The sequence below is a fragment of the Eschrichtius robustus genome, chromosome 14, assembly GCF_028021215.1.
Source record: "Eschrichtius robustus isolate mEscRob2 chromosome 14, mEscRob2.pri, whole genome shotgun sequence".
Lineage (NCBI taxonomy): Eukaryota > Metazoa > Chordata > Mammalia > Artiodactyla > Eschrichtiidae > Eschrichtius > Eschrichtius robustus.
Window position 1 is genome coordinate 26,514,353 of NC_090837.1, and position 10,918 is coordinate 26,525,270.

General features: G+C 52.9%; 1 non-coding gene across 1 annotated transcript; it reads right to left on the reverse strand.

Moving 5' to 3' along the window:
• Nucleotides 1-5,063: 5,063 nt before the first annotated feature.
• Nucleotides 5,064-5,170, reverse strand: LOC137777079 (U6 spliceosomal RNA). Its single transcript, XR_011076408.1, has one exon. It is a non-coding gene; the product is annotated as a U6 spliceosomal RNA (small nuclear RNA).
• Between the last annotated feature and the right edge of the window lie 5,748 nt (nt 5,171-10,918).

Genomic DNA, 10,918 nt, shown 5'->3' on the forward strand with positions numbered 1-10,918 from the left:
CGACCTTCCAGAGAAATGACAACAGTGGCCAGTAGAGGGCACTGTCGGCTGGGGCCTCTGTGTGTGCCTCTGTGTGTGCATGTGTGTGCATACGAGTGTGTGCATGTGTGCACCTGTGTGAGCGTGTGTGCATATGTGAGCATGTGTGTACATATGTGTGAGCATGTGTGTGCACCTGTGTGAGCATGTGTGCATGTGTGTGTATGCCTATGTGGGGGTGGCACGGTACGGGAACACGAGTATGTGACCAGGAATGCAGCCCGGACACCTCCATGTGGCCCATGAGCACAGTCAGGTGACAGTGGTGACACCCCTGTGTGGGTGACATCCCCATGTGGTGCATGGTGACGGCCTGGCTGGGCTCCCGAACTCGGCCGTCCTGCCCCCAGGTCAGCTCCCCACAGGCCCAGCTCCAGGCCCCAGGCGTGGACTGAGGCCCCCAGGCTGGGGGAGAGCCGGGCTGGGGCTTGGCGGGTCAGAAGGGACCGGGGTCTGGGGGCTCACTCTACTCCCCAAGGCCTGGGAGTGGGTATGTCGGACGGCATCAGCTTCTCCCCTTGGACACTGTGTATCCCTCCTGTTCACAAGAAGTGAGCACCACCTGGGCAAGGATGTGCTGGAATGGACCTCAGCTCCACAGCCCAGAGGCAATGCTGAGTCTTGGGGTGCAGGTTGCGCTGGGCCTTGAGTCCAGCAGCTGGGCTCACAGTGTGACCTGGGCAAGTCCTTTGCCCCCTGTGGGTCTGGTTTCTCCTGTGAAAGGTGAGTGGGTGGGGCCCAATCTCTAAGACCCCTTCCAGGTTCCCCAGTAACCCCCGCCCCCCTCTGACTCCTGGGGCAGCCGGGCTGGGCAGCTGGGACCCCTAATGGGCCCGACACCCCAGACTCTTGAGATCAGGGCCGGGGAGATGGGGAACCAGGGCCTGCTGTTGAGGACACTGGGGCTGGGGACCTCCCCTCCAACGCTCCCCCATCAAGGGCAAACTGGGAGTTTCTGGCCTCAGAAGCTAGGGACCAGACGTTATCTGGGGCAGAGGGGCCAGACCCCTTCCTTTGGCTCTGACTGTGGAGACCACCGACAGGGCCTTCCCACAGCTCCACCTGTGCAGACTCCACAGACCCCAGCCCACAGCCCCCCACTCCCAGCATTCACACACTCCCCGCCCCAAACCCCAGAGCAGCGGGCGGCTGAGCTCACAGCCCTGCGCCTTCTCTTCTCACCGGGGGCTCCGTGCTGCCAGGGAGACACGCAGGGCAACCGCGGTTGGAGGGGAGGGGTCCGAAGACTCCCTGAGGAGGGGGCTTCTGGCTGGTTCAGGCCAGCTTGTGGCGGGTGCTCTGAAGAGCTGGGAAGAGGCCTCGGGGCCCCTGTCAGCCCCCCGCCTCAGAGCAGAGCAGGGGTCGGGTGGGACAGGCGGGGGGGCAGTGTCCTCGGGCCCCTCTCTGTCCACGCCTGTGCCATCCCTTCCCTAGGATCCAGGGGTCCTCCTGGGCTCTGAGAGTTGGGGGGCAATGTGTGCTGCCTTTCTGGAAGTCGGTCTGGAACGAGCTCTCAAAGCCTTAGACGGGCATGACCTTTGATCCCTGCGGGGAGGGTCAACCCGAAGTCAGTGGTGGCATCCCTGCCCAGGGATGGAGGCCGGGGCATTGGACGCATCCTGTGCGGGACAGTGGTGCCCGGAGGGACCCACTGAGTGTCGTGACAGCCGCAGGTTCACAAGTGTGATGCCCAAGTGTGACGCACGCCCAGGTTACCACACCTGTGTGCGTGTGCGGTTCAGTGACGAAAAGAAAATATCTACCCATCCATCCCCTCTCCTCTCTCTGTCATCTGTGTATGTATGTGAGTATGCATCTATCATCTATCACCTATGTATCTATGTATCTATCATCTACCCGTCATCTATCTATACATCTATCATTGATCTGTTTTCTGTGTGGAATGTGAGGTCCAGTCTGGAAGGACACACACCAGGTACAACCAGCATAATCTCCAGTCTGTTCTGGAAACTTTCCTTCTTTATACATTTTTCCGGTTTTATTACAGGAAAAAATTAAGCTGTCTCCATTTTTGAAAACAGAATAAATTGAAACAATGCATTGAACAATGACAGGCCCTGGAGAAACCCTCCCTCTGGCCCCAGTGTTGATGGCCCTGCTCTGGGGGCAGATCTGCCCAGAGGTGGCCAGCCAGGCACACAGCTGGGTGGGGGCCCCTCCATGTCCACAGTGAAAACAGCGCTGGGCAGCGTGGGTGGTATCAGCCGCAGTGTTGAGAGAAAGAAAACACATACAGTCCAACTTAATCTACATGAAGTTCAAAAACAGGCAAAGCTGAAAAATGGTTAGTTTAAGGGCACACACGGAGGACATAGAACTGTAAGGAAAATTAAAGAAACGATGAATTTGGGGGTCCTGAGGTCCTGGCTGCGTTCTGAGCTTAGATGGTACATGATGGCGGTTTTATTACAATACTTTTTCAACTTTACAGGTACATTTTATATATACTTTTTATGGTTGTTGTAGTTTGCAATTAAAATAGAGGAAGTACATCAAAATATTAGTGGTGGCTCTTCTGGGTGAAGTACGAGGGGTAAATTTGTTCTCCAGTTTGTCTGTACTTTCCACATTATTTGGAGTGAGCTGTTATTTTTAAGCTAAAGACCAAGACTAATAAAGTGTATTTTAAAAGGAACTCAGAAAACCAGCCATCATCTCCCTGATGCTGGGCTGACACCCGTGTCCTTGTAGCTCAGCTGCACCCCGTTGCCTCCAGCTGAGCCTTTTGGGGCCCCAGCAATACCCGAACATGATGACATCTCTGCCAGGATGACCCTGAGGTAGGACACAGATACCTCCCAGGCCTGGATTTTTCCTTCCTCCAGGTCATTTGGCTGACTCCACGTCACACCTGCGTTTGATACACTTTATTTCTGTCTGTTTGGGTGTGGTTTTTGTTAGCACAAGTTCATGAACCAGAGAACTTCGGGTCCCCTGGGGGAGAGAGTGGGTAGAGATTTTTTTTAATTGAGGTAAAATTCACACCACAAAAAATGAAGAATTTTGAAGTGAACAGTTCAGTGGATTTGGTACATTCACAATTTTGTGCAACCATCACCACGATCTAGTTCCAAAATATTGTCATTACCCCAAAGGCAGACCCCGAACCCATTACGCGGTCGTTCCCCATCCCGTCCCCCTCCCTCCAGTCCCTGGCAACCACTAATTTTGCTTTCTGTCTCTCTGGATTTACCTGTATTCTGGATATTTCATGTAAATGGAATCATACAATATGTGACTTTTTGTGACTGGGTTCATTCACTTAGCGTGTTTTTGAGGTTCATCCATGCTGTAGTGTGTATCAGTACTTCATTCCTTCTTATGGCCAAATAAAATTTCACTGCATGTATATATTTGTTTATCCATTCATCAGCAGATGGACTTTGGGGTTCTTTTCACCTTTTGGCAACTGTCAATAGTGCTGCTATGAACATAGGTAAATAAGTTTTTATCAGAATACCTGTTTTCAGTTCTTTGGGGTATGTGCCTAGTAGTGGAATTGCTGGGTCATATGGTAATTCTATATTTAACCTTTTGAGACACTGCCAAACTGTTTTCCAGAGCAGCTACACCATTTCATATTCCCACCTTCAATGTACAAAATTTCCAATTTCTCCACATCCTTGCCAACATTTGTGATTTTCCATTTTAAAAAGTTACAGTCATCCTATTGGGTGTGAAGTGGCATCTCATTGTGGTTTTGATTTTCATTTCCATAATTACTAACAATGTTGAGCATCTTTTCATGTTCTTCATTTGTATATATTTCTCTCCTTTAGAGAAATATCTGAGTTTCTTCACCATTTTGGAATTGGATTGTCTTTTTTTGTTGACTTGTAAATGTTCTTTATATATTCTGGATATTATACTCTTATCAGATACATGATTTGCAAAGATTTTCTCCTTGTAGGTTGTTTTTTCATTTTCTTGATAGTGTCCTTTGATACACAAAAGTTTTAAATTTGTCTATTTTTTCTTTTCTTCCTTATGCTTTTGGTGTCAGTTCTAAAAATCCATTGCCAAATCCAAGGTTATGAAGACACACCCTTATGTTTTCTTCTAAGAGTCTTATAGTTTTAGCACTTAAATTTAGGTCTTTGATACATTTTGAGTTAATTTTTTTTTAAACATCTTTATTGGAGTATAATTGCTTTACAATGGTGTGTTAGTTTCTGCTTTATAACAAAGTGAGTCAGTTATACATATACATATGTCCCCATACCTCTTCCCTCTTGCGTCTCCCTCCCTCCCACCCTCCCTATCCCACCCCTCTAGGTGGTCACAAAGCACTGAGCTGATCTCCCTGTGCTATGCGGCTGCTTCCCACTAGCTATCTATTTTACGTTTGGTAGTGTATATATGTCCATGCCACTCTCTCACTTTGTCCCAGCTTACCCTTCCCCCTCCCCGTATCCTCAAGTCCATTCTCTAGTAGGTCTGTGTCTTTATTCCCGTCTTGCCCCTAGGTTCTTCATGACCATTTTTTTTAGATGCCATATATATGCGTTAGCATACGGTATTTGTTTTTCTCTTTCTGACTTACTTCACTCTGTATGACAGTCTCTAGGTCCATCCACCTCACTACAAATAACTCAATTTCATTTCCTTTTATGGCTGAGTAATATTCCATTGTATATATGTGCCACATCTTCTTTAACCATTCATCTGTTGATGGACACTTAGGTTGCTTCCGTGTCCTGGCTATTGTAAATAGCAATGAACATTTTGGTACATGACTCTTTTTGAATTGTGGTTTTCTCAGGGTATATGCCCAGTAGTGGGATTGCTGGGTCGTATGGTAGTTCTAGTTTTAGTTTTTTAAGGAACATCCATACTGTTCTCCATAGTGGCTGTATCAATTTACATTCCCACCAACAGTGCAAGAGGGTTCCCTCTTCTCCACACCCTCTCCAGCATTTATTGTTTGTGGATTTTTTGATGATGGCCATTCTGACCGGTGTGAGATGATATCTCATTGTAGTTTTGATTTACATTTCTCTAAAAAAAATATGGAACGCTTCATGAATTTGCGTGTCATCCTTGCGCAGGGGCCATGCTAATCTTCTCTGTATCATTCCAATTTTAGTATATGTGCTGCTGAAGCAGGCACTTGAGTTAATTTTTGCATATGGTGTGAGGTAGAGGTACAACTTGATTCTTTGCATGCGGATATTAATTTGTCCCAGCACCATTTGTTGAAAAGACTCTGTGGTTGAATTGTCTTGGCACCCTTGTTAAAAATCAACTGATCAAGAGAATGAACACAAGCCATAGCCTGGGAGAAAATATTTACAAAATGCACATCTGATGAAGGACTATTATCCAAAATATATGAAAAACTCTTAAAACTCAACAATGAGAAAACAAACAACCTGATTAAAAAATGGGCCAAACACTTGGACAGGTCACCAGAGAAGATAGACAGATGGCAAATAAGCAGAGGAAAAGATGCTCCACATCCTATATCGTCAGGGAAATGGGAATTAAAACAACAATGAACATCACTACACACCTATTAGAATGGCCAAAGTCCAGAACACTGACAAATGCTGGTGAGGATGTGGAACAACAGGAACTCTCATTCAGTGCTGGTGGGAATACAAAATGGCACAGACACTTTAGAAGACAGTTTGGCTGTATACTACAAAAATAAACGTGTTCTTACCATAAGATCCAGCAATCATGCTTCTTGATATTTACGCAAAGGAGTTGAAACTCATACAAAACACTGCACACACATGTCTATAGAAGCTTTATTCATAATTACTAAAATGTGGAAGCAACCAAGATATCTTAGAATAGGTGAATGGATAAATACACTGTGTACCTCTAGACAATAGAATATTATTCAGCAATAAAAATAAATGAGCTATCAATATTAAGTCATAAAAAGATATAGAGGAACATTTAATGTGTATTAATAAATAAAAGAAGCCAATCTGAAAATGCTACCAACTGTCTGATTCCAACTATATGACATTCTGAAAAAGGCAAAATTATGGAGACAATAAAAAGGTCATTGGTTGCTGGGGGTTGGGGGTAAGGAGGGAAATACTCTGTATGATACTCAAGGATAAATACATGTCATTATACATTTGTCCAAACCCATAGAATGTAAACTATGAATTCTGGATGATTATGATGTGTCAATGTAGGTCCATCGGTTGTAATAAATGCAGGAGAGATTGATAATAAAGGAGGTTATGCACGTGTGAGGGCAGGGAGTATACGGGAAATCTCCATGTCTTCTGCTCAATTTTGCTGTGAACCTAAAACTGCTCTAAAAAATAGTGTTTCTTAAAAAATCAATTGACCATGGATGTATGTTTTTATTTCTCACTCTCAATGTTATTGCATTGATCCATATGTTTATCCTTATTCCAATACCACACTGTTTTGGTTACTGTAGCTCTTGGTAAATTGGGAACTGTGCTTCTTATAATTAGGATCTACCCACCCACCCAACTATTCATCCATCCATTCACCCATCCAACTACTAACCTACCCTCAAACACACCAATCCACCTACTCAAATACCCATCCATCAATCAACCACCCATCTCTCCATCCATTTACCCACCCACCCAACTATCCATCCATCCATCCATCCATCCATCCATCCATCCATCCATCCATCCATCCATCTCTTCCTTCCTTCCTTCATTCAAACTGTTTATTGAGAACCTTGAAATTACCATGCACTACACTGGGGATGAGATTCTGAGTCTGCAGACCCAGGAAGAGGCCACATCCCTTGGGAGCAGCAGCTTTTCCTTTGTCAATGAGGGTCCTGGAAGGGAGAGGTGAGATCCCATGGGGTCGGGCCCTCCAGGATTCCAGGACCCAGGATGGAGCTCGGGGAGGATGTGGGGAGGCAGCCATGGGGCAGCATCAGGCCCAGGCGGGGCTGGGAAGGGGAGGGGGCTGGGAGGAGGAGGGGGCTAGGGGTGGGGGCCTCTGCTACCCGCTCCTGCGAGCTGCACAAACATCCGACTACAGCCCTGAAACTGCCCTGTCCCGTTGTCCTGGGCCACACCTGACCCTGTTTGTCACCGGTCCCATGCCCCACTGACCACGGGCTAAGCTTCTCTTCCCCTTACTTCTCCCCTTTTGTCACCCTGAGTTCTGTTTATGTCAAAGTTAAGGTTACCTTTAGCCTGGGGATTTCCAGGGGTGACCAGCAGGGCCACCAGAGCTGGGGAGGTGACCCACTCCATCCCCTTTCCACCTCGGGCCTCACTGCCCCACCAGGCCTGGGGCCTCCCTGCTCAGCCCCTTCATCCAAGAATCCGACAGTTTTCCTATAGTTTCTGGCCCGCAGGGCCCCTCACCCAGCACTCCCTGAGCAGAGGGGAAGGCTGGGGCCCAGAGAGGGGAATCATCTTGCCCAAGGTCACACAGCATGTCAGAGGCAGACCCCAGGCAAGAGCCCAGGAGGTGACAGCAGTGGCTGGGGTGGGTGAGGGTCACCATGATCCAGGCACCTCACAGGCATCGTCTCCTTTAATCCCCAAGCCCACCCTTTGGGGGAGAGACTCGTTATCACCCCCTGTACAGATGGGATGAGGAAACAGCCCACAGAAGGAAGCAAATGGCCCAAGGTCAAGGGCTGCGAAGGGCTGCAGGTGAGGGGGACCCTCCCTATCCACCCTGGGGTCTGGGCTCCCACAGGCCCTTTGCCACCAGCCCTCCCTCCTTCCAGCCATGGGGTGGGGGTGGCCACTGGGTCCACTCGCGGGCCTCCTTTCTGTTCCCCTGACTCAGGTCGGGGCTGGGGGGTGATGGGGGGAAGTTGCCCACGGGAGGGGTCAGGGGCCCGGCAGAGGGCAGCTCTCCATCCGGGTGCCCCTGTGTGGCCTGTTTCCTGTCCCTCAGCGGGGAGGCCCCAGGTTGGGAGGGGGAACACCGGGGGCTGGCTCTGTCTCGCTCTCTGGGATGTTAATCATTTTGGGCCTCGGTTTTCCTACCTGTGAGATGGGACGATGATGCTGGCTGTGAGCCCCACGGAATCCGGATGTGGCTCAGCTGAGTAACTTGTGTTGCGTGTTTCGTAAATGGTTTGGGACAGTAGGCCACTCAGTAGCCTCAGGGCGCAGCTGCCTTTGGAATCTCAGATCTGGTCAGGACTGAGGCCTTCAGGGCCTCTGTCCCCGGCCTCACCTCTTCTGAGCCCCGTCCTTGACCCTCTGCTGGGCTCCGGGGCTCGGGACACTCTGGCCCACCAGCCGGCCTCACTGTGTGCGGCACAGAGAACCGTCGCCCCTGGAGAACTCCTGGCCCACCACCCCCCGGTCCCTCCCTGGGCCTGCTCCCCGCACCCTCTGCTCGTCCCTCTCTGCCCGGTGTCCAGTCTGCGTCTGATTCCCCTTCCTCCCCAGGGCAGGGCCCCGCCATGTAGCACCGAATGCCAGGAATTGCTGGGCGGTGAGGAGGGTGGTGGGCCAGGCAGCGCGGGAGACAGGAGTCTGGAGTCTCCGAGGTGGAGGGGTCAGGGTGCTTCACTGGGGGCCCGTGTGCGCCAGCCGAGGGCTGCTGCAGCCCCCCTGCTCTGTGCCTTTGCTCATGCTGACCCCCCGGGAGGCCCTTCCTCCCTCTGCCCCTCAGCCCTGGGGGTCCAGCTCCCGGGCCCTGTTTTGAGGTGGTTTTGAGTTGGTTTTGATGTGGCTGAAGTTGCTGCTGCTCCCCTTGGCTGCCCCCCAGAACCCCAGGATCCGCCTCCCCTTGTCTTCCTCACACAGGGTCTCATTTGTGCCACGAGCTCCAAGCTGTGAACAGACAAGTCCCCCCAGGCACCCAGAACCACAGCCCCAGCCCCACCCCCGTGGCAGATGGGCAGGCATGTTCCAGGTCTGACTTTGGCCTTGGCTGGACCGTCCCACCTTGCCTGGGACATGAGAAGCCAAGAGCCCACACTGCCCAGGCCTTCAGGGGGCCTCAAGGGTGGATGGACGGATGGACGGATGAGTAACTGACCAGTCTCCTGAAGGACACCTGTGCTCTGGGTTCCTCATTATTACCCAAGACCTGGGGCTCCGAGCACAGAGATTGTGAGGGTCCCCATGTCCAGCCCTGGCCAGCCCTGCCCCCCGGGCTCCCCTGAGCCCCGAGTGTCTGGCTGTGCCCCGCGTCAGCCGCAGCTGCGCGCCCGGCGTTTAGAGAGGTCCCTGGGGGCCCCGAGGAGGGGGTACGACCCGCACAGACACAAGATTCTGGAACACAAGATGCCGCTTCTGATGGTTGATTGACGTAATCTCTGCCTGGCTCAGGCCTGGGCGCAGGGGCTTGGGCGGCCTGGGTGCTGCAACGCAGGTCCCTTCTCCAAGGGAGCTGGTGGAAGCTTCCAGAACTGGAGCCACCCCTCCCCCCAGCCTGGGGAGAGGGAGGCACCTGCTTCCCCGGGCTGGGCTGGTCGGCGTTTCCTGGCTATTTTGGGCGTCAGGGCCTCTTGGTTTCGCCAGGCCAGCTGCACGGGGGTGAGGGTGGGGCCCATGGGGAGCCCAGGGGTGCTGGCCTGAGGCCGCTGGGCCCAAGCAGCCCTATGCTAATGGCAGCAACAGTCAACCTCAGAGACTAGCAAACGTCCATTTTCCATTTGACCGTCCCTCCTGGACCCCAGGGAGCAAGTTTCCACTATCACCAGCCCGGCTGCACGGTGGGGACACAGGCCCCAAGCCGCCAACCCAGAGTCAGGGCTGTCCTGCCCCTTGGCCGCCTCCAGGCTCGGCCGTGGCCCCTCGTGGGGCCCAGTCAGGCACCCCCGGCCCTCACCCTGGTTGGTTTCTCCAGGGCACGAGCCCGTCCTGCACAACACCACTCCCTCTCTATGGGCTACTTCCCTGTGCCCACAGGAGCCCCAGCAGAGCTGCGTTGCCACCACCGAGGTCCCCACACATGGTAGGTGCTCAGGAAAGGGCTGCTGAGTGGTGGCCTTGCCCCGGGCAGTGACCACAGCGGGCCTCATCCTCGCAGGGCCTTGGTCCACACTAGCGCTGAGCTGGAGGCCCTGTGTGACCAGAGACCCTGCGGGTGGGCTCATCAGGCTGCTCTGGGGTCCCACCTTCCCTCAGAGAGCCGCTCTCGGCCGGCCCACAGCAGCCTTTCCGTCCTCCTTAGGGATCCCGTTTGGGGTCTGGCCAAGGCTTCCTCCCTCCTCCTGGGACGGTCAGGAGACCCCAGCATGTCCCCAGGAGGCCAGGCCTGGGGCGGGCAGGGATTGCCCATCCTGGTGAGGACCGGAGGGGGATCCAGACTTTGGTGCCCAGCACAGCCCGGGCACAGAGGATGCTCAGTGGATGCCAGCCCTGATGTGAGATGTCCCCAGGTCAGGTGCTGAGGAGCAGAAGGGACCTGGGGGGTTGAGTGGCCACAGGAAGAGTGTCACCCCGACCTGTGTGGAAACACACGCATTGTGGTGCCCTGGTGGGTCGTGCTGACCATTAGCTACTCTGTCCCTGGAGTGGACACAGGGCGTCTGATGACCCAGCCCCTCCCCTGGTCCCTGTCCTGGTTGCCCCAGACAGGCTCCCTGATTCTTGCCTGTCACCTCCCCTCCCCTCCCCCAGGGCCCCAGCAGTCACCTCCCCTCCCCTCCCCCAGGGCCCCTCTGCCCTCCCTGCCCGAGGCTATTCCGGGCTCTGCTGTGAAGGAAGCCACAATCCCCGTCCCCCATCAGTCACCTCCCCCAGCCTTGGCCTCCCACAAGGAAGCCCTGGACGGAGGGCGCTGCCCAGGGTCGCACAGCAGTCAGGGCAGGGCCAGGCCAAGCCCCCTCCCCTGACCTGACACTCTTTTTTATTCCACAAAGAGTCAGCCCAGCATGGACACCCGCCCCCGCAGCCGGTGCCCTGGGGCCACCAGT